The sequence below is a fragment of the Notolabrus celidotus genome, chromosome 22, assembly GCF_009762535.1.
Source record: "Notolabrus celidotus isolate fNotCel1 chromosome 22, fNotCel1.pri, whole genome shotgun sequence".
In the NCBI taxonomy this organism is placed as follows: domain Eukaryota; kingdom Metazoa; phylum Chordata; class Actinopteri; order Labriformes; family Labridae; genus Notolabrus; species Notolabrus celidotus.
The window spans coordinates 16486179-16506242 of NC_048293.1; the positions used below are offsets into that span (position 1 = coordinate 16486179).

Below are 20064 nucleotides of genomic sequence, written 5' to 3' on the forward strand. Positions count from 1 at the left end.
AAGAAAGAAAGAAAGAAAGAAAGAAGACACACATGGATTTAAAGTCGGTGCATCCGAAGTTGTTTTGAAAACATACATTAAAATACAAAGTTTTAAATGAAATGAACACTGCACCTTAGGAAAGAAATACATGGAGAAGACATGACTGTATAAAGCAGTGATAAATAAAAGGCAAGTTGATTGTTGGAGAAACATTGAAGTTTTCGTGACCTGTTTTAAGGCACCAAGTGCTGACTCTCTTCTCCTTTTTTATTTGCTTTCTAAAGAGGAAGTATTTAGGATGTAGGCCAGATGGGTACACAGCCCTATTGTATGGTTGACAGAGAGATGACCTTGTTGCGCCTGTTTGTGTGTGTGTGTGTGTGTGTGTGTGTGTGTGTGTGTGTGTGTGTGTGTGTGTGTGTGTGTGTGTGTGTGTGTGTGTGTGTGTGTGTGTGTGTGTGTGTGTGTGTTTAATCAGACAGAGAGGGGGGATTAGAGACCGGGCACCTGGCAGGTGGAAACAGTCTGTACTCATCTGATGCCCTCCTGTCCTTCTGCCCTCTCTTTCTCTCTCTCTCTCTCTCTCTATCATACACACACACACACACACACACACACACACACACACATATACACACACACACACACACACAAGATGCAAGTTGGTCACAACCACGCTGTCATATCACAGTACGTTCAACAACCTGTTTCAGATTTAGGGGCCTTGCTGTGAGTTGCCCTGTTGTATCTGTGAAAAAGACAAGGAGTAAAAATTACCAAGAAGCAAATGTCTGTGTGTTTCCTCATTCTTAAAATACACATTACTGTAGTCTGGGAGTTTCCAAACTTTAGATTAGTCACTCTAGACTCTTTGACAACAAAGTTATAAAGTCCCTAAACATGGGATGGCACTATGCAGCAACTTTCTGTCATGGACATTTAGGCAATGTGGAAAAGATGCAGTTCTTCAAGAGTCCACTTGAGGCTGGCTGCAAAGTCAAGGACACTGTTAGAGCCTGAAATACAGAACTGAACATGGCCTGGTACAAAAAAGGTTTGGGAATTGATTCCTCATTTTTGATTCATAAAAAATTATAAAAGGTTTTAACAACTAATCCAATTTGATATATCAAGGTTAAGAGCTATCCATCAACTTTCTAAATTGGGGTGTGCCGGATTTGACGAACAGGACGGCATGTTGTAGCTGGTATCAGTCAGCATGGCTACGTCCTGAACTCCACCTCTTCCCTGGGTTTTAGCTTAGTCTAATGCTAATTCGAGTTAGAATTTTGACGCCATTTTGGGCTTCATAACACCTCTTCTGTAGCTAGTAGGTGATGTCACTGATGTTTTACAGTCTACAACTTGCACATCTCATAATAGGTTGCTGGACTAATGTGAGAGGTTGAGTGATGTTTACATTTGACAGGAAAAGAAATGTATTTGGCTTCGCTAATTTGTTAATTTTCCAAATTATCTGATGACTTTAGCCTGCATGCCAAGTATCCCTCACTTATTGTTGTACTTTTACTCACCTAAACCTCCAATAACCACATTCTGTAGTCCTTCCTGAGCCTTAGTTTGGGAAATATTCCTTTGAACAAGAGGTTAACAAACACAACATAAAAACAGACAGATGAAGCCCACTCCAGACATGTGAAAACACACTGCAACATTACTGTCCAGCTTTAGGCTATGGGTTATGTTATGTTTGAGGGCAGTGAGTAAAGCTTTTTTGGCCAAAGGGGGCCTCTTCACAGTCACACCACATCAATCAAAACAAATATGACACTTCATTTTGGTCACGAACCAGTGCAAAACGCATTTTCTCTTTCATTTTTAGCTTTCTGCTTTTGCTTTAAGAGGCTTCACCTGCTATGCTGAAAGGTTTATGAAAAAAAAACTCCTGCTGAACAGTTTTTCAAAGGTAAACGGAGCTACAAAAAACATCAAGTTTAAAAATCATACCGCTCGATCGTGACTCCTGTCTGCTTTCCCAAAAGAGAACGAAGCACCCCATCTGTTATGGGCGGCTCAAAGATAGTAGCTTGAGTGGAGTCATCAGTGTTAACTTAAAACAACACAGTAATTACCCTAATTAAGATCTGGCAGATTCCTTTGGATTAATAGTAACATGAGCTCAATACAAGGGAGGTGATATCAGAGGAGAGAAAGGAGGATTAGGTAAGGTCAAGAGGAGGATCAGAAAGGTGGAGAGGGGTGAAATAATAACAAATATTTTTAAAGGAAATGAAAAATTGGATTTTAATTAGGTAACAAAGGAGAAAAAGTTATGACTAAGAGGTAGAGGGGGGTGGGGTGTGTGTCTGAAATGCCGGTGAAAGCTTGTGATCGAGGAGGGCTTTTTTTCTGTCCGCATCGGGAGTAAATGGCTCTGCAGGCGCCTGTCACTCTGAGGGCCAGCATGGGACGATCAGCGATGATGACGGGGGCACGGACCTGTGTCAAGACGCTGCACCCGCCTGTCACTCAAACTACTCTGCCCTATGGGATGATGCGGACAGGCCTTAATCCTGCTGAAAAAAGGGAGAGAGGGAGAGAGGAAGAGAGGGAGGACAGGAGCGGGAGAGAGAAATTAGATGGTGAGAAATGAGAGAGGCAGAAGAAAGAAGAAAAAGCATGTGAGTAGGTTGTGTGCAATCTGGTTATTTATATAAGACATGCACCAATGTATCTTAAATTTATGTAAGGACGACTGAACCAACAGGTGATTATATAACCTCCTAAAGTTTGCACCACAGGGAGTGAAACTGCAGCTTCACCATGCAGCAAGCTACTGGGGACTGAACATTTGATGTCCTTGTCCTTAATAGGCAACATGACGCTATGTGAACTTGTTGTTATCACACATCCAGAAAGGCCTGAATGAGTCACCCGCCAGCCATCTAAGACCGTAACCCCTCAGGCCTCTTGGGAACACAGAGGAATGACCAGAGAACCAGCACACTGGAGCACAATAGAAAAAAAAAAAAAAAAGGGACTCAATCCCACAGTCAGGATTCAGTGAAGCTCTGGCAAGCTGTTTTCAATTAGCGCTCACTGATTCTCAGTGTTGGTCTACCGCATCATTTCAAGTAAATGCAACCATAACTGAAAGCCACAATGTTTGGTTTGGACATGAGGAAATCTGTGCTTCTCTCCTTTCTCTTGTCAGTGGAAGCCACTGCAGAATCCTCCAGGGTGAATGTGTTGTGTCTCTCTTACAGCAGTACTGCATACTGAGTTTTTCTTTCCTATGTTTTGCAGCTAAATTGTGTCACACAAAGCTGACTCAATCAACTTCAGCAACTACCAAAACAGATAAAATGCTATTGGTGTGTCGGAAAACAAAATATGTCACTTAAATTTAGAATAAAGTCATAAACATGTTCAGCTAATACTTTAAAGATGCTCTCTAGGAATGTAGAGCTGCAGTACTTTTAGTCGACATTACTCTGCCAACCACATCCCATGCAATGTGTCACTGGACTTACTAGGCTGTAAAAGTTTCCTAACCATACCTAAGGTTTAGAAGAAAAAAATCCATGAAAAAAAGAGAATTCTGGAAATTTTAGGATTGACCAAAAATGCCAAAAACAAAATACTGCAACAGGAAAAAAAAAAAGACATCAGTTAAATGATCATCAATGGGATTTAAAGGTATATTACAAGTCCATATTGAGCTAACACACAGTTCTGAACTACATGGAAAACTAAGAGAAGGTGTAAGGCTGGGTCCATTTGTATGAATGTGATGGTGGAAAGTGAACTCACACTGTACGAGTGAATCAATTATGCAAAAGATTGAAGCTCACAAAATATGTGCTTATATTATGCATCATTTTGATATGGTGTTTTCAGATAATGTCTACCATTTTGCATAGGCTCAATCTGGACAAAATAGCCATGACATTTGGGAGCTCATGGCCTTGCTTTCAACGAGGAAGGATGCCGTCAGAGTACCAAAGTGTAGCACATGCTAGAAATGTATCCGTCTGTTTGGAAGCAGCCTTCGTGCCCTCCTGTAAACTGCATCCCATACAATGCCATGATGATTTCAACTTGTAATGCGAATGGGCTGAATTCAGCAAAACTTTTAAATCAGTCATATGACTCAAAAGTAAGGTCTGAATCTGCCTTATTTTGTTAAGAATATGCCCAGCCTTTTTGTATAAACCATCAAAAAGAAGTTAAAAAGTATGGAAAAATGTGTTTAAAAATCTGTTCCCTGTTTTTGCAGATAATAAAAGCATAGAGTGAGCAGATGACATGCAACAAAAAGCCAGAAGTTGTGATTGCGACAGGCTCCCAAAGCAGGGAGATTTAATCTAGTTTATTAGATATTCCTTTAATTAAGGCACATTTCATTGCAAGTTTCCACATCTAGTTGGCTCTCCATGGAGCATGAGTTGACCAGTAAAGGAACAGTGGCTGCAGTCACATTAAAGTTAAACACAAACAAAGAGTACCCAGATGCCGGCTTGATTTATTAATAGCGGCAAAAAGAAAAACAAAATGTTTACTATTCTAACAAAGTGCATGGACCGGACGACCAGGTAACAAAATATCTCTAGCAAGGGAAAAAAAGAATAGTCTAGCAAAAAAGGTGGAGCCACTGAGGAAATATTCAAACTAAAACAGAGGGGCACAGGTAAAAAAAACAGGGCGGGGCACATAAACACACAGGCGAAGTCAAGCTACATGTGAGGGAAAAGTGACAAGATCGAGCGAGTGAAACAGGAAATAATGAACACAACAACCAAATATGAATGTAGTACATAACCAAACATAGATAAGCCGTGACATCCTGTGTCTGGCTGAACTGAAGGATGGAGTCAGTGATGTCAAAGACCTACATGTTATTTAGACATCACAATGAAAGTGCTACTTTCAGATTTGTGACATTTCTCGACAGGGTTTCGACCAATTTCCCTCTCAAACACAGCCCCAGTGAGTGTTTATACTCACACATCCCCTGACTTAACCAGTCTGGGTCACAATCCAACAGTGCAGATTGACCAAAAACCTTTGATCTCGAGATCAGAGCCTGAAATTTGTTCTTTCCGCCAGAAATATTTGTATTTGTAGGATGTGTGTACATGTGTATGTGACTCTTTGTCTCTGTGTATGTGGCTACAACAGAGAAACAGACAGGTAGAGGGAGACACACAGCCAGGGAGGGACGTGTAGAGACAGCTTTCAGGGGACAACGTGAACCGGGAGAGAAAAAGACGACCATCTTTCGGGGCCCAGATGTACACTGTCCCCGAGGTGACAGAGCTGTGACCTGACACTCCAACGTCCCAGCATGCTCGGCAGATGTGGGTCAACCGACATCTGTTTCTCACAACAGGCTGGGCTCAGCTCAGCTCGGCCCGACCCAACCCCGCTGCCATATTCATCCTAATAACCACTCCCATAATCACCAGGGATTATTCTAATATTAGTGAGCACACACAGAAGCACTCATACACACACACACACACACACACACACACACACACACACACACACACACACACACACACACACACACACACACACACACACACACACACACACACACACACACACACACACACACGAACAGGGACTTCTCTGATTAAGGTATAGTGCTCCATATGGTTTTTCGGAGGGTTTTGGGCGGGGATTTGTATGATTTTAGCCTTTCAGTGAAAAGCCTTGAAAAAGCCAGCTTACAGAGGACTAAAGAGAGTCCGTGCATAAATAATATTGGAAAATAGCCTACCCAAAGAGGGGAGGGGCAAGGAGGTCACACTGGGGCACGATGTGGACTGCAAACCAGAGGTGCTCCGACAATGAGAGCGCTTGGTAAGGCTGCTAGGCCGCTTTCTGGCCTTGAAGTTAGGCGTTGAAGTGAGACAGCAGTGTGCTATTCTGCCTTAAATAAAGAAGGGATTATGAACCACTGACAGGATGTGTGAATCAAGATGGCACACTCAGCACACAACAGGACTAGAAAGAGACACTGCAGGGGGCTGTCAAGACGGACCCAGAGTGAGCGGGGAGGATTACCATATAATGATGAAAGATGATGAAGACTGATGAATGGATTGTTGGCGCTTTAGCGATGGGGGAGGAAGGACGCAGGCTTCTGTGGGGGAACTTGACATTTGAAGCGTGGATGCCAGAGCTCAGGATGAAGTAATGCGCGCTTCTTGTAGCTCGCTGTAACAGTCGATTGCTTGTTTTAGCGTTTTCTTTCATACGAGCTGGTTGAAAATGATCCGTACAGGATTTTGAACTTGTTACGTTCCCCGCATTCTTGTGCTATGTTTCTATCTTTTTTGAGTGAAATCATCCCCTCCACCCACCACCACCCCTTTTCTCCTGCTCCCTTTTTTTCCTCAGAGGTCTATTTGTGGAAGTCATGGCCTGCTGGTGTTTACGATCCTCACTGGGCCCCTACTGCTGGTGTTTTTCCCCTCAAACACACACACACACACGCACACACATGCACACACAAACATGCACACAGTGGCTCCTTACTGCTGACACTCAACTTCATTCTTTGCTGCAGCTGCATCTGTTGTCACCATGGAGACCTTGTTTATTACTTAACCCCCCCTTGCTCACAACACACACACACACACACACACATGCTAAGACAGAGAAATAGGCAGACTGCGTCTCCCTCTGTGTTTGATTTGGTGTTATAGGACCCATCGGATCACAGCCCCCGAGCAAGCCCGGGCCCATATGCACAGACACACACAGCAGTTGGCCTGGATGGATGCAGCAGGCCCATGCTAAACACAGCGCCATAAGTGGCACACTACATAATCACCCCCAGGCTGGTCTGGATAATGACATTTGTTAAGGCTTTGACTCAACCTGCGTGAGTTAGGAGGCCAGTCTGGCTACTTTTTCCCCCTTCACACATTATCGATGGAAGGAAACGCCGTGCAAATGATGCAAAGAAAAGCAGAAGCATCTTACTAATGAGGCTAAACAATACACTGTTTCTAAGTGTACATGCATGGGAGTCTGTATGCAAGTGTAGAGGGCGTTAGTGAAAGGCCATCCTGCTTAGCGGGCGGCAGCATGCGGGCAGGTTTTTCACGAGACGGGGAATCTGTTATGCAACATGTGAGAGCCTGCTAATCTTCGCCGAACAGCCTGCTCCTCCTGGCCACCTCCTCGGCCCTGTGCGCGCACGGGTACACAAATACGCACAGGCTCACACACCTCCTGGCCAGCTTTCAAGCCACGCATGGCTACACACCCAGGTGGCCTTAATGGGTTTAAGAGCAGTCAGAGATCCTCCTGCGCCTCGGTCCAGACCTGAGCCCTCCTGTCTCCTGTCGCTGCATGTGACCATGCAGGACAACGCGTGAGAGGTCAAGGAGCCAAGGAGTCATCAAAGCAAACCGTATCATTGGCCTATTTTAGCTAATATGAGCAAAATGTACACAAGTAGGCGTTTATTGGTGGAGTAGAGCTCACTATGGCCTGCAGGGACTGAAACAAACACCATCAGATTGTATTGTACTTTTTTTTCTTTTTGGCAGTGCGACCCGTATTGACTGATTTGACATTTAACACTTGGCAGATGCTAATTTTGGACCCCTTTTCTGCAGCTCATCGTCTAAAGCAAAGGTCATTAGGTGACCTATCGGGGTCAGGTGGCCGCTCTCACAAAGCTAACTCTCTGCAGCATTACTCAGCTGGTTGGCATATGCTGACAGGCTTCCAGCTGAGTGGCTCAGGCTGTCACAGACACACACACACACACACACACACCTCCACACACAGTCAGAGGTCCTGTCCCAGATGAACTCCAGGGGATAGACTTCCTGCAGTCTGCTCGCGTCTGTAATTCCCTGATCTCACATGTGCTGCTGCAAAAGGCTCCTCTGATGGGTACTGAAGCAAAGCAAAGCCTAAGTTAGTTTCTATTCATTAAGTTTGACTGAGGAACAAATCCAAGTTCAGCTTATTCATCAGTAGCTTATCGTTGTCTTGCATTACCAAGCCTCTTTCCAATTAGTTCACCCTTTGTAAATGTAAATGGAACTAAACCCAGTTGCTCTGAAGTGATAGAAGTGCAAGGATGTTAACCAGTCCTCTAAACTTGCTGAGCACAATCATTACAGCCATGAGAGAGCCTATAAAAGTGGCTTCTTATCAGTAGCAGTTTGGGCTCGTATCATTTGTGCCCACAGCATTTCTTGCCACTTGGCCCCTGCTTCATTTTTTGTGACAGCTTTGATGTGCTGTGAAGCTTCAGGGCCCTCCTCCCTCTCTCTCTCTCTCTCTCTCTCTCTCTCTCTCTCTCTCTCTCTCTCTCTCTCTCTCTCTCTCTCTCTCTCTCTCTCTCTCTCTCTCTCTCTCTCTCTCTCTCTCTCTCTCTCTCTCTCTCTCTCTCTCTCTCTCTCTCTCTCTCCCGCATCCACAACTGCACAATAAATACTTTGATAACAGCACAATCTGTAACTCGGGAAAAAACAAATAACACAGCGGCCTTTACAAGAGTTCTTTTGTCAGGGTTTGGTTCTGGATTCGTGAACCGAACAAAACAATTGGTTCCAGATTGAGGCGGGCTTCTGTTCTCCCCAGAGGGATGGTTTAAATATATCAGAGGAGAGAGAGAGAGAGGCAGGAACAACAGTGGAAATGGTGAGAAAGCAATTGAGAAGGGGGGAATGAGTGAAATGGAAAAGAACTCAACCATGAGCAGTGTGGGAACGTTTAAAGAGAAGGATGCCGGGATGGATGTTGAGGTTACATGACGGAGTCAAAACTGAAAAAATAAGATAAAGCATGAAGGAGATACGGGGCAATGTAAACAGGTTTTTGTTGACACGTAAAATTACATTTTAAACTAATATATTTTTATCTAATCACATGTATTTAAGTCTATTTCATGGGCCAACATGGTCACCATAAAGTGAGCAATCTCAGCACATATTCACCATTGAATCTTGCACAAGGTAAGAGGAGTATTTTCCAGTCTTTGCATGTTTCTACAAAATGCTTGTTTATAGAAATGGTTATTAAAAGTCCAGATGACTTGTTTGCCATAAATAAGGTATTGGTAGAGGTGCAAATGCTTTGTAGCTTGGTTCCCCCCAACATTTAAAACCGCTAAGCTCAAAAACAAATTCCTTCACATTCAATGGAAATTCAGCTATTTATGGATAAGCACACAAGGTCGAGGTTATTCCTTGCAACATTTTTGTACCAGGATCAGTTACAGTTAACTTGACCAATGGGCATTTTTTTTCCATTGGAAAGCATTTAAATGACTGGAGGGGAAAGTATTTTTAAAGGGTATTTGAAGGCGTTGACTTAGCGTCTAGGTTTTCTGAATATTTCACTGGGAAATCTTCTGCACACGTGGACATTGCCACGTAGCTACAAAGTGAGCACACCCCTCATGAGGCCCACCATCACTCCCAACTGCAGCGCCAAGGAGATGGAGATGCACGCTGATATCCCGGAGCAACCAAGCGGCAACCTCCAGTCTCAAAACATGAAGCCCATGCGGGAGTGTTATAAACTGGAATTCATCGAGAATCCGCTTGAGGGAAACACAGGAAATCACATACACACCAATTAAAAAAAGACGATCTTTACAGCAGCAATAAACATGTTTACAGCCTGGTTAAAAAACGGCTTACGACGATTACTACGTCCCATTCATTCATTATTCTCTACATGTACAGGACAAGATCAGCAAAGAAATGAAATATATGGCTCTGTCCAGAGGGGGCGCCAAAATCAACACAAACTAAAAGTTCCACACAGGAGATTTAAAAATGTTTAACATTGTATTAAAAAGAACAGAGGGAATGACGTAGCATAATTCGCCAGACGCATTAGCCAGTTCTTATTAATTTCGAATGACAGATGGGTTTGGGACCACAGTCACTTTACATGATTACCTACAGATCTCAGATACACCAGACCAATCATATATCATACATCATGTTGCTATCGCCACCACTACCGGTAACCCAAAGCCTGCTACACTGCTGTTGCTAATTTTGCTGGACAGGATCCAGTATGAAAACGTCTGTAGCCTGCCGATTTAGCATGAAAACTGAAACTAACGCTTTAGCCACGTTGTTAACTGATATGATGATAACGGACACCAATGGTTTTACCTCCCCTTACCTTCTGTGGTGTTAACAAGCAGAAGCAAAATGTGTCAGAACACTTTTCTGCACATTGATTTGACATAACGTTTGATCAGTTTGCCTCTGGCGCTGTTGTCATCAAGGGGTGGTCAAGGGGTTTTAACCAATCAGAATCTTACACAGCTAGAAGATCAGTAAGAAAGCCGGGTAATAATTAAAGTTAAAGTAGCAACGAAGAACTACCTTTGAAAGAGTGATTCTTGTTTGGTCAGAAAAAAAAGGCCCCAACAAAGTGCTGACTTCAAACTTAACTCAGCTTAACATTACTACATCTTGAGTGTGTGTTTGAGGATGAAGGGTGAATGTGGGTGTGATTTTGAGATGATGTAAGAGGGAAATTCCAACCCCAGATGTGTCAGGGATTGACAACTTTTTGGTGAAGTTGTGGTCTTGAGGTTTCAAACGACACGCTGTTGCTCCTTTACATCAAAATTGTCCTTCTCTGCTTCTCTACACACAAACTCTCTATCTCTCTTTCTCTCTCTCTCTCTCTCTCTCTCTGTCTCTCTCCATCTCTCTCTCGAGCGTGTACTTCAGTCTTGAAAAGGATGCACCAAAAAGGACCTGGCAAGGGTCTGGCTAAGGTCCAGCTGCCTGCACACACAAAAACACGCTCACACACACGGGGCGCACTTAGCCCCAATCTTGGGTGATTACATAGCCTTTCAAATTCATTTACACACACAGGCAGTCAAGCTGAAAACTAATTTGTCCTAACATACACAAATACAAGAATGCGCTCTAAACACACACACTTTCTCACACACATTTTTGCAACTGCGTAAGCTTAAGAAACGTGGAACAATGTGAGAACACAAACACATATCAGCTAAATCCATATCCAATCACATTTAAAAAGGATGACAGGTGATGCTAATTTGAAATGACAGCTATGAATGGGAGTAGCAAACAATATGAATGTGATTTAAGGCAGAAATCTACCAATCATGTCCAGCCTTAAAAGTCAAACTAAGATTCTATTGGATGGTGAAACAGGAAGCTCCATCCCTCTCCTTCACTTCCCTAATGCTGTCCCATTTCCACTCCTACACCGCGCCCTCAGCCATTAGCAGAGGCAGTACCTGTTTGGTTGGCTAATTACTCATTATATCAGAGCTTGAGAACAGGGCGTGTGTATGCATATGTGTGTGTGTGCATGTGTGTTAGTGTGTGTGTGTGCCAGCAGATGCATAGAAGAGGTAGGCACACATTCTGCAGAGAGGAGGCTGCTGTCTCCTGAATGCATGCAGGCCGCTTGGGGAATGAAGACAAACTGCTGCTGTGACGTATGGATGACAGTTTGTGTGTGTGTGTGCGAGTGTGTGAGTGTGTGCTTGTGTGGAGGACAGACACACAGATCTCCAGTTGTTGTGTCCCAGAGATGAATCCCTTGGACATCTGACACCTCTTCCTGTTTGGACATCAAGCCCCCGAGGACACACACAGCTGGGGACGGGACAAAGCTGCATCCACACACACACAGAAAGTTGCCTATAAGGTCCAATATATCAGCCTTGTGGGTGACACATTCTCCTTTTCATGTGTGACTAGCAGCCCGTGGTCACATGGAGGATCAAACAGCAGCTGTGAGGAGCACACAGAGGGGCATCTGTATGTACACATGTGGGAGTGTGTGTGTGAATATGTTATGTGTGCATGTTTCCTGTCAGTTTTGTCGATGTCAAACAAGTTTTTTCTGACATCACCTTGTGGTGTCTGTGAGACTAAAGTTTCCAGATAATGACTGTGACAGAAGAAAAAAAATGCAACAAATGAGTGTAAAAGCACAGCTGCATCTCTGAGAATAGTGAGTCATAAAGTTTAGAGACAGATAGCAACACAGCAAGGTCTCACACCTGCTTTTTTTGTGAAACAAATGGCTCAAAATGTGGGATTTGTCTTGTGCTCCTTGCATAGTTTGTTTTAGTCTGGGTTTCAATTTGAGTAATACAATCAGTCTTTCCAGAACAACCTTAAATAAGTCTGTTGGAAATTCCTAATTTTACCAGTGTTCCTTATATCGGGCGTAACAAATCACATAATAAATTGCATTACAATCTTTGCACTGCATGTCATGTCGTGTAGACTTCATGGCAGAAATAAGTCCTAACCCTCTATCCACATATTTTTTTTGTGGCCACTTTTCATGGCTCAGATTTTTGAAGGCTTCATTGAAGAACTTAACTTTGTTCGCTTTAGATCCAAACCTAGATGGACAGATTCTACAAGTGGTGCAGGGGGAACCGCCAAGACCTCACTGCCTCAAACCCAAAGGGCAGAGCATACTCTTCAGTCATGAACAGTTCAACATCCTCATCCTTACACTGGAAGGCTGGCTGCACCACAGTACACTCTGATTTAATGCTAACAGTGAAATCATCCTCTCCAAATGTCAGCAACGCCACTTTTTCTCAAAGAAACTCCATAAAATGCAAGTCCACCTATCAATACTAGCAGCTCTCTACAGATGCTTCATTTCAGTCAGGACCGCTCTTGTCAAATAACTAATTATTTGCAATTAGTGAAATTTGGTGGTATGGCTCTTTTCTGGGAGCTCCCTGCCCTTCCACATGCCTACATGGAATGCCAAAGCCTGAAATGGGGAGAGCACACCTCCCCTCTCTTTCATGTGCATACATAAGAAGCCAAGGCAGGGAGAGCATCAGCAAAGACCGCCCGGGATACAGAACAGGGTAGGCATCAGTGACAATACTTATGACACTGGTAAAATCAGATACAGCAGGAAAGGAGGTGCTGGGGTGGAGGTGAGTTGCAAAGTGGTTTGCAGGGGAAGGAGCAAGAGCACAGGCCAAGGCAGTCTGTGCAGTGTGTGTCAATCGAGAAATGAGCTATCCAGACTACACTCGTCTTTTGTACCAGCCTCAAGCGGATCCTCGATGAACTGCAGTTTTTAGCACCGATAGGGGCTGGTGTTACAGCTGATGTTCTGTGGGCTGAGCTTTACCTAGTGGCCTGCCTGAACTATGCTTAGCATTTCACTTAAGCAGTAAAATCAGGGCGCCGTTGGCCCAGTGGTTTGAGCGCACGCCCCATGTACAGAGGTTGTAGTCCTTGTTGCAGAGGTTACAGGTTCTTTGACCATTTTCTCTATGTCTTCACCCACTCCCTACTCTCCACATGTCCTGCCTCTCTTCAGCTGTCTCTTCAAAAAAAGGCACAATAAATTGCACAAAATATAACTAAAAAAGAAAAAACATTAAAATCATTTGATTGGACCTGGCGCCCCTGAGCAACATCTGTCTACACCTAAAATAAACACTCTTCGAAATATAACAAATCTTGTGCTTAGTGAGGAGGAATGTGGATTATCTTTGAATTAACATAATCTGACTGAAACATTTGTTCATAAAAATATGAGCTTGTAAAGCTCAGAGAATATCTGACCCTTCAGATTCCCGCCCAGGGTTGACAAAAGCGTTTCCACCAGTGTTCTTGTGTCAGCAAACTGTGGTGTGGCTCTAGCCTCAGGCGCTGTAGCTTTTAGCATAGCGTAGCATTTTATGTCCTGCACACAAGGTCTGGTAAGATAAAGGACGTGTTGTGCATAAGCTTAGCATCATAGCAAGCCCCGCTAATAATTCTACGCTTTGATGAGCAAACCTGAGGAGGACTAGAGACATATATTAGCCAGCCATGCCAGTTAAGCTAGCTGTGATATGCGACCTGACATGTGTGGGAGATAGAGAAAGAAGCACAGTGGCTCTACTTCCCCGTCTCTGGGCAGCAGGATTAGCGTGTTTACCCACTAATGTCTTTAGCTACGCTGAAGCTACAAACACACACAAATATAAACACACTCTGATACAGCTAATGTGGATACTGTACATGCAAACACAGATGAATGAACAGACATGTGTTGCGTATGCACCATTTCTCTCTCTCTCTCACACACACACACACACACACACACACACACACACACACACACACACACACACACACACACATACACACATACACACATATACACACATTTACACACATTTACACACATATACACACATATACACACACACACACAAACACACGTATGGATCCAGTACATTCAGCTGGGCAGGCCTTGCTTTGTGTGTTTGTGGGTGCTGAGGTCTGCACCCATCTGCTCCTGTGTGTGTGTAATCTGCTGCAGACAGGCTACAGCGCTTAAAGGGGCCAGACTGCAAACACTGCACTAGGATGAGACACCTGCCACGGGGCTAAGACCAGAGCCCTGACGCACAAACACACACAGATGGAGAGGCCACAGTTACCATGGACAAAGCAGCCCCTCCATTACAACTCAAGCACTGTGACATTCAGGTGTTGTTGCATAGTTCGAAACCATATTTCCATCCTGTTTGTAGGCTCTCTGTCTCTACACTGCAGCCATCCGTCCTAATTGGTTGGTATTAATCGCACATTTGACAGTTCCATCATTACAGTGTTCATAGTGCTCCCAGAGAGGAGGGAAAAATCTCTACTTATCCTCGTCTTGAAGTCTAGCTTTGAGCATCTGCTGTCAGAGTGTCACGTCTGAATTTAGCAAATGCCCAGGCACGAGGTGGCTGCGTTCTAAATGCCCAATGCTCAAAGGAGTGTCTGTCGTGCCGCGGCTCGGCGTGCCAAATCAGAGCTGGCTAGGAGCTCCCTATAGGCGAACAGATGGCCATTACTATCATTTATAACTTATTAGGGCCTATAATCCTACCTGCGTCAAACACGCCCCAACGCTTAGGGCTGGATCTCTTTTTTTTCTCCTCATTTAAAACATTTCTATTTGCCAGAAAAGTCCTCCTCTCGATTTCTCTGTCTCACTATCTCTCTCTGTATTTTTAATCTGCAAACTGCGTGGTTGACACATATGTGCAGGGATAATATGATATAGGGTTATCTGTCTTTTAAATCAACAGTCAACAGATTGCCCCATGCTGCTGCGGAGCTGGAAACTGATAGTACTATATGTAAATGAAGGTGCAACATGCGGCGTACGGTAATTTACACCAACTGTAAAGGAGAGTCATACATGATAGTATTTATTTTCATAACATTGCACTGTTTTCTCCCGTGTACCGCAAGCATAGCAACGATAAACAACTCTTGGTTTGAAATCTCATGTTACTGCCTGTGTTAGTCAGCGTAGACACACCCAGGACATAGACAGAGCCGATGGTGTGATAATTCACATTCGGCTGGATGTCTGCATGCTAACAAAGTCCTTCCTCCTACTTTGTCAGTCTCTCAGTCTGGCTCCGCAGAGGCAATCGTCAGTGATGCCTCACATTCACCACCCAAGCAGGTGTGGGCATTGACGTTTCTGCTGTGAACAGGCTGCATCTGTCATGTGGCAAAGCAGAAATAGCTCCAATCAATGTCCCCCTCGGACACACACACAAGCACACACTTACACATGCTGCACTCTCACACACACACACATGCACACACATCCCTAGCACCGCTGTTTTCCAGCAAACAAGGATCCGTGGAACAATCATTGCAAACCATCCCAGCCAGCAGTTTAGGCCATCGATTTGCTCGGCTCGGATGGAGAGTGAGCACGGCTGTTGCTTTCTCCTTGGAGTTCACTCGGTTTTCAGAATCATCACCATGTAGACAAGGCCAGAGAGGACCCAGAACCTTTGATGGGACACGAGGCAGATGGCTGTCCACCAATGAGTCTGGTTCTGCTTGAGGTTTCCGCATATCAAAAAAAGAAAGTTTTTACTTTTTGTTGCCGCCACGAACTTACACATTAGTGAGTTAATACTGGATCTCTGGAAAGGACACAACAAGGCGTACAGTCTCGAACTGCTCTGTATGTGATGTATCATGTAATAGCTTTCATGAGTTGGCGCTAAAAATACAAAAGTTGATTGATTGATTGACATCACACCCTTCATCATCGCCATTTTGCAGAGGCTACTGTGTTGCAGCCATTTTGTGTCCCCGCCATTTAGCACTCTATTGAGCTTCAGCTGGGGATGCCAAATGGCATGTGTGAAACCCCCCACCACCACCACCACCACCCCACCCCATCATTTGTGACCGATTGGATGACAGACAAATAGACAGGCAGACACGCAGGCAGACAGAGAGACAGAAGGAAGGCAGATGACTGGCTTTGATGAGCTTTATGGGGATGTGTGTGGAAAGACAGACAGACGAATGTGTGTCGGCAAACAGACAGACAGATAGACAGACAGAAGGTATATATACATGTGTGTTTGTGCGTCCCTGTGTGTATATGGATTGATGTGTGTGTGTGTGTGTGTGTGTGTGTGTATGTGTGTTTGTGTGTGAGCGGATGTCAGACCAGGTTGTGTGTTCCTGCAGTGGCAGAGATGAGAGGGAGAGAACAGGAAGCTGCTCTCCTGGAGACAGATGGACTCCCATGCTGTGGACACACACACACGCACACACACACGAACAGAGAGTGACACACAACAGTACAGCCAGCAAGAGAACATATCAGAGCACGACTGTCGAAAACAGAAAAAAAAACACAGCAACATGCTAGCCTAAACAGGCATCACGGACACACACAAAGCACATTTGAGGAGTGACGGACTGAACTACACAAACAAAGACATCACTTGTGTTTCCTGTTCGCGTCTTCTCCTTATGCGACATAAAACTTCATCCTGAGGTTTTAATCACAACTTTCTTTTTTTAAATCAAGACTAAATGGCTAAAACTCACTATGGAAACAGTGAGGCGCTCATTGACAAACATACACGACAGTCGCGCTAAGAACAGGTGTTAATCCCGCCAGCCTCAGGTATTGTGGTGACAACCTTCTCACACTCAACTTGAGAGCTCTGGCGGATCTGGGCCACGTCAGGTTGTCACACAGGATGTGTTGTGCGTACACACCCGCGTGCACGTTCTGCTTCTCCTCTTAACTTTTTCTGCCTTTTGAACGTAGACACACAGGAAAAGGGAAGGAACAAGAGAGAGTGAGGAAGCGAGGATGAGAGTGTGCACAGACATCGACTCCAGCAGCGACAACAGCAGTATCACACCGTGTGTTTGGGTGTTTCTGCGAGCGTCTGCGAATGTGTGTGTGTGCCCGGGCGCGTGTGTTAGGTGTGTTTCACAGGATTGCCAACACATCTCCTCGCAGCGAGAGCCCTATAGGAACAGAGACATCTGTGGAGTGAAAGGACGCCAGCTTGCATGGCCGTCTCTGGAGGAAGAAGAGGATGGGAGGAGGTGGAGGATGAGGAGAGGAGGAAGAAGAAGAGGAACGGGCGGGCAGGGGGATGGAGGAAAGTCGGCAGGAGCCTCAAACCTTGTCTGTTAGCTGATAATTAGAGGAGTCCCATCTAGTTTAGAGGGAGATGAACATTTCTAATGTGAACAAGGTGCTCCATCATTTAAAAAAATGTAACTTGACTGCCAACTTTGAATCTTCCCACACTTTGCCTGTTTGAACATTTCACTGAACGCATCAAAATCAAGTCCCATCATGAGCTTTAACAATATAACTTCAAATTTTGGTTAGACTGACTTTGAAACTGATGGAAGCTCATAAGTTAGCAAGTTTGATTCTCCTGTGTTAAAGCACATCAGCTCCACTCTTCTTAACTTTATTTTCCCTTTTTGAAAACTTCCTATTGGCGGGATGTCTTTCATTGCTTCTTTCACTTCTTTCACTTGTTTTACAGCCAAAATTGGGTTTTGGTTGAAAGGGTTTTTTGCTTTTTGCCAAGTTTTGTCTGACACACTTCCCCAAAATACAAACTACCTACCTAAAACTAGTCAGGGAAAAAATAAACCCCCTAAACTAGAAATTAAACTTTGAGTTAGCTTACCAAATATTAATCTTAAAGGTCTAAAATTAAAGTCCCCTGCTCTTATACTTATACTGACTGCTAACTAAAGCCTTAAATCATCAACAATAACATATTTGATCACAGGACTTAAAGACCTAAGAAGCACTTTATTTCAGTCAGGCTTTATGGTCATTAAGTTTAAGGGCCTTGGACAAGATTTGTGACAGTGAAGTTTAAAGGTGTGGCAACACTGTTCCTCAGAGTCCTGTATCAGTGAAGATGTAACACAAACCGGTCGATGGACTGAGTTTATAGATTATACACTCAAGTTGTCTAGCTAATGCTGCTCTGTATTCAGTGTCTTCAATCTCGCAAAACTCTGACATTGCCCTTTAACTTTTAACTACTGTAACATTAGCATTTGGTGCACTAGACTTCTGCAAGGAGAAAACTACCCATTTGAAGTGATTTACAATACTGCACCTCAGAAATCAAGTACTGGTGACTGAATATGAAGGAAGGAAAACTTTCCAGAAGTCTCCCAAAAAAGTGATCAAGTTAGCTGGACAAACCTCACAAATTAGATTTTGCATGTTAATGAATGGTCCTTGATTTGTGTTGTAACTTGTGTATAAAGATTTGGATCAGATTGACTCACAAAGGAGAGATGAACGCTCCTACTATGTATGTATTCCTTTATTATTCAAGGGCCACTGGGCTCATGCTCAGGTAGCCTACATGGTACACCAGGTGAGCTTGTGCCCCTGAGAAATTTCTTGTCAAGATCAAAATCCTCTATATTTTCTTTTAACTCATACTCCTGACTCGGGCATTGGGTATTGGTAAGGACCTCAGGATAGTATGTATGACAACACATGGGTCAAGATATGATACATATCGGGCATGGACTTGAATGGTTAAGTCGTGCGCCCATATAGCGGGCGGCCCCCTGTCGTTCGTGTCATTCCCCCTCTCCCCTGGTTTCCTGCTCTATCCACTGTCCCCTCCTCTTTAAAATAAAGGTGAAAAAGCCCCAAAAAGTACAACTCAAAAAAAAGATATGATACAATTTCATAGTACACAATATGAAATTGGATACTTTGCATTACTCTACATAATTTACAGAAAATTTAAAAGTAGAGCGTCGAAAACAACTCACTGTGCGACCGAGTCAAAACACTTTAATTTGCATTCAAACTTATTCAAACACAGGGTTGTCACAAACCCAGGATTCTTAACTTCAATGTGCTGCCATTAACAACAACATCAATACCTGCGTCTATACCGGGGCAACAAGAGCATGAGAGAGTATCCATCCTAATTTACACTCAAAAACCATTTGAGGTATGTATTGGTGTCTGTATCTGCACAGTCCCTGGCTCCTGTCTGTTTTTTTGTTTTTTTTCTCACCATGCGCCTGCGTTAGGGACATTTCAGTGTGTCAGTCTTTGAGCAGAGGTGTGGAGGAAGACATTTCAAGTAAAGGAACTGTAAGAAAACGCTGTGATCAGGTGACATCACTGTTTCTGCTGTACTCTGCAACACACATAAATGTAGCTTGTGTGTCTTGATGAGATGCCCAAAGGACAAAGGAGGTGACATATCATGCAAAATGGACTTTTTAATGGTTCTCTACCTGAAATATGTGTCCCTGGCATGTCTACAAACCCCCCGAGAATGAAAAAAATCCATTCTGCCCCTGTTTTGATTTCTACACCTTTCTGTAAATGTGTGTGAAGCGAGCTGTTTCAGACTTCCGTGTTTTTGTTACATAACAACAATATCCGGTCTGTCACGGAGTCAGAGCTCGGAGCTTGTTCAGCCCATAGACTGTATAAAATAATACTGAATCCCCCCTCCGTTTTACATTACCTGCACACGTGTGTGCTAACAAGGAGCTTAGGAGGGAGGCATGCTAGTTGTAGGCTGTCTTAATAAACACAAAGGTCGGTTTTACTCCCCACGTCTGCAGATTTGAAGATCTAGTGGATGATTTTTATTTACCATGGATAAGTGCTAGCGCTAGTTAGCATAGCTACATAGCTACATGTCGTAGCTGTAGCTGTGTACCAAGACACACGTCTACATACTGACACATAAAACAAGAAACACTAAATCTGTGACCAATCGTTCAGAAAGGTCCTGCT

General features: G+C 43.9%; 1 protein-coding gene across 1 annotated transcript in view; it reads right to left on the reverse strand.

Annotated features, from left to right (window-relative positions):
- Positions 1 to 772: 772 nt before the first annotated feature.
- kidins220a (kinase D-interacting substrate 220a) overlaps positions 773 to 20064 on the reverse strand; it is a 95356-nt gene continuing 76064 nt past the window's right edge. The window contains exon 35 of the transcript XR_004629714.1: positions 773 to 2519. The gene's annotated coding sequence lies outside the window, so the exon portion shown is untranslated. The remainder of the gene's footprint in view (positions 2520 to 20064) is intronic.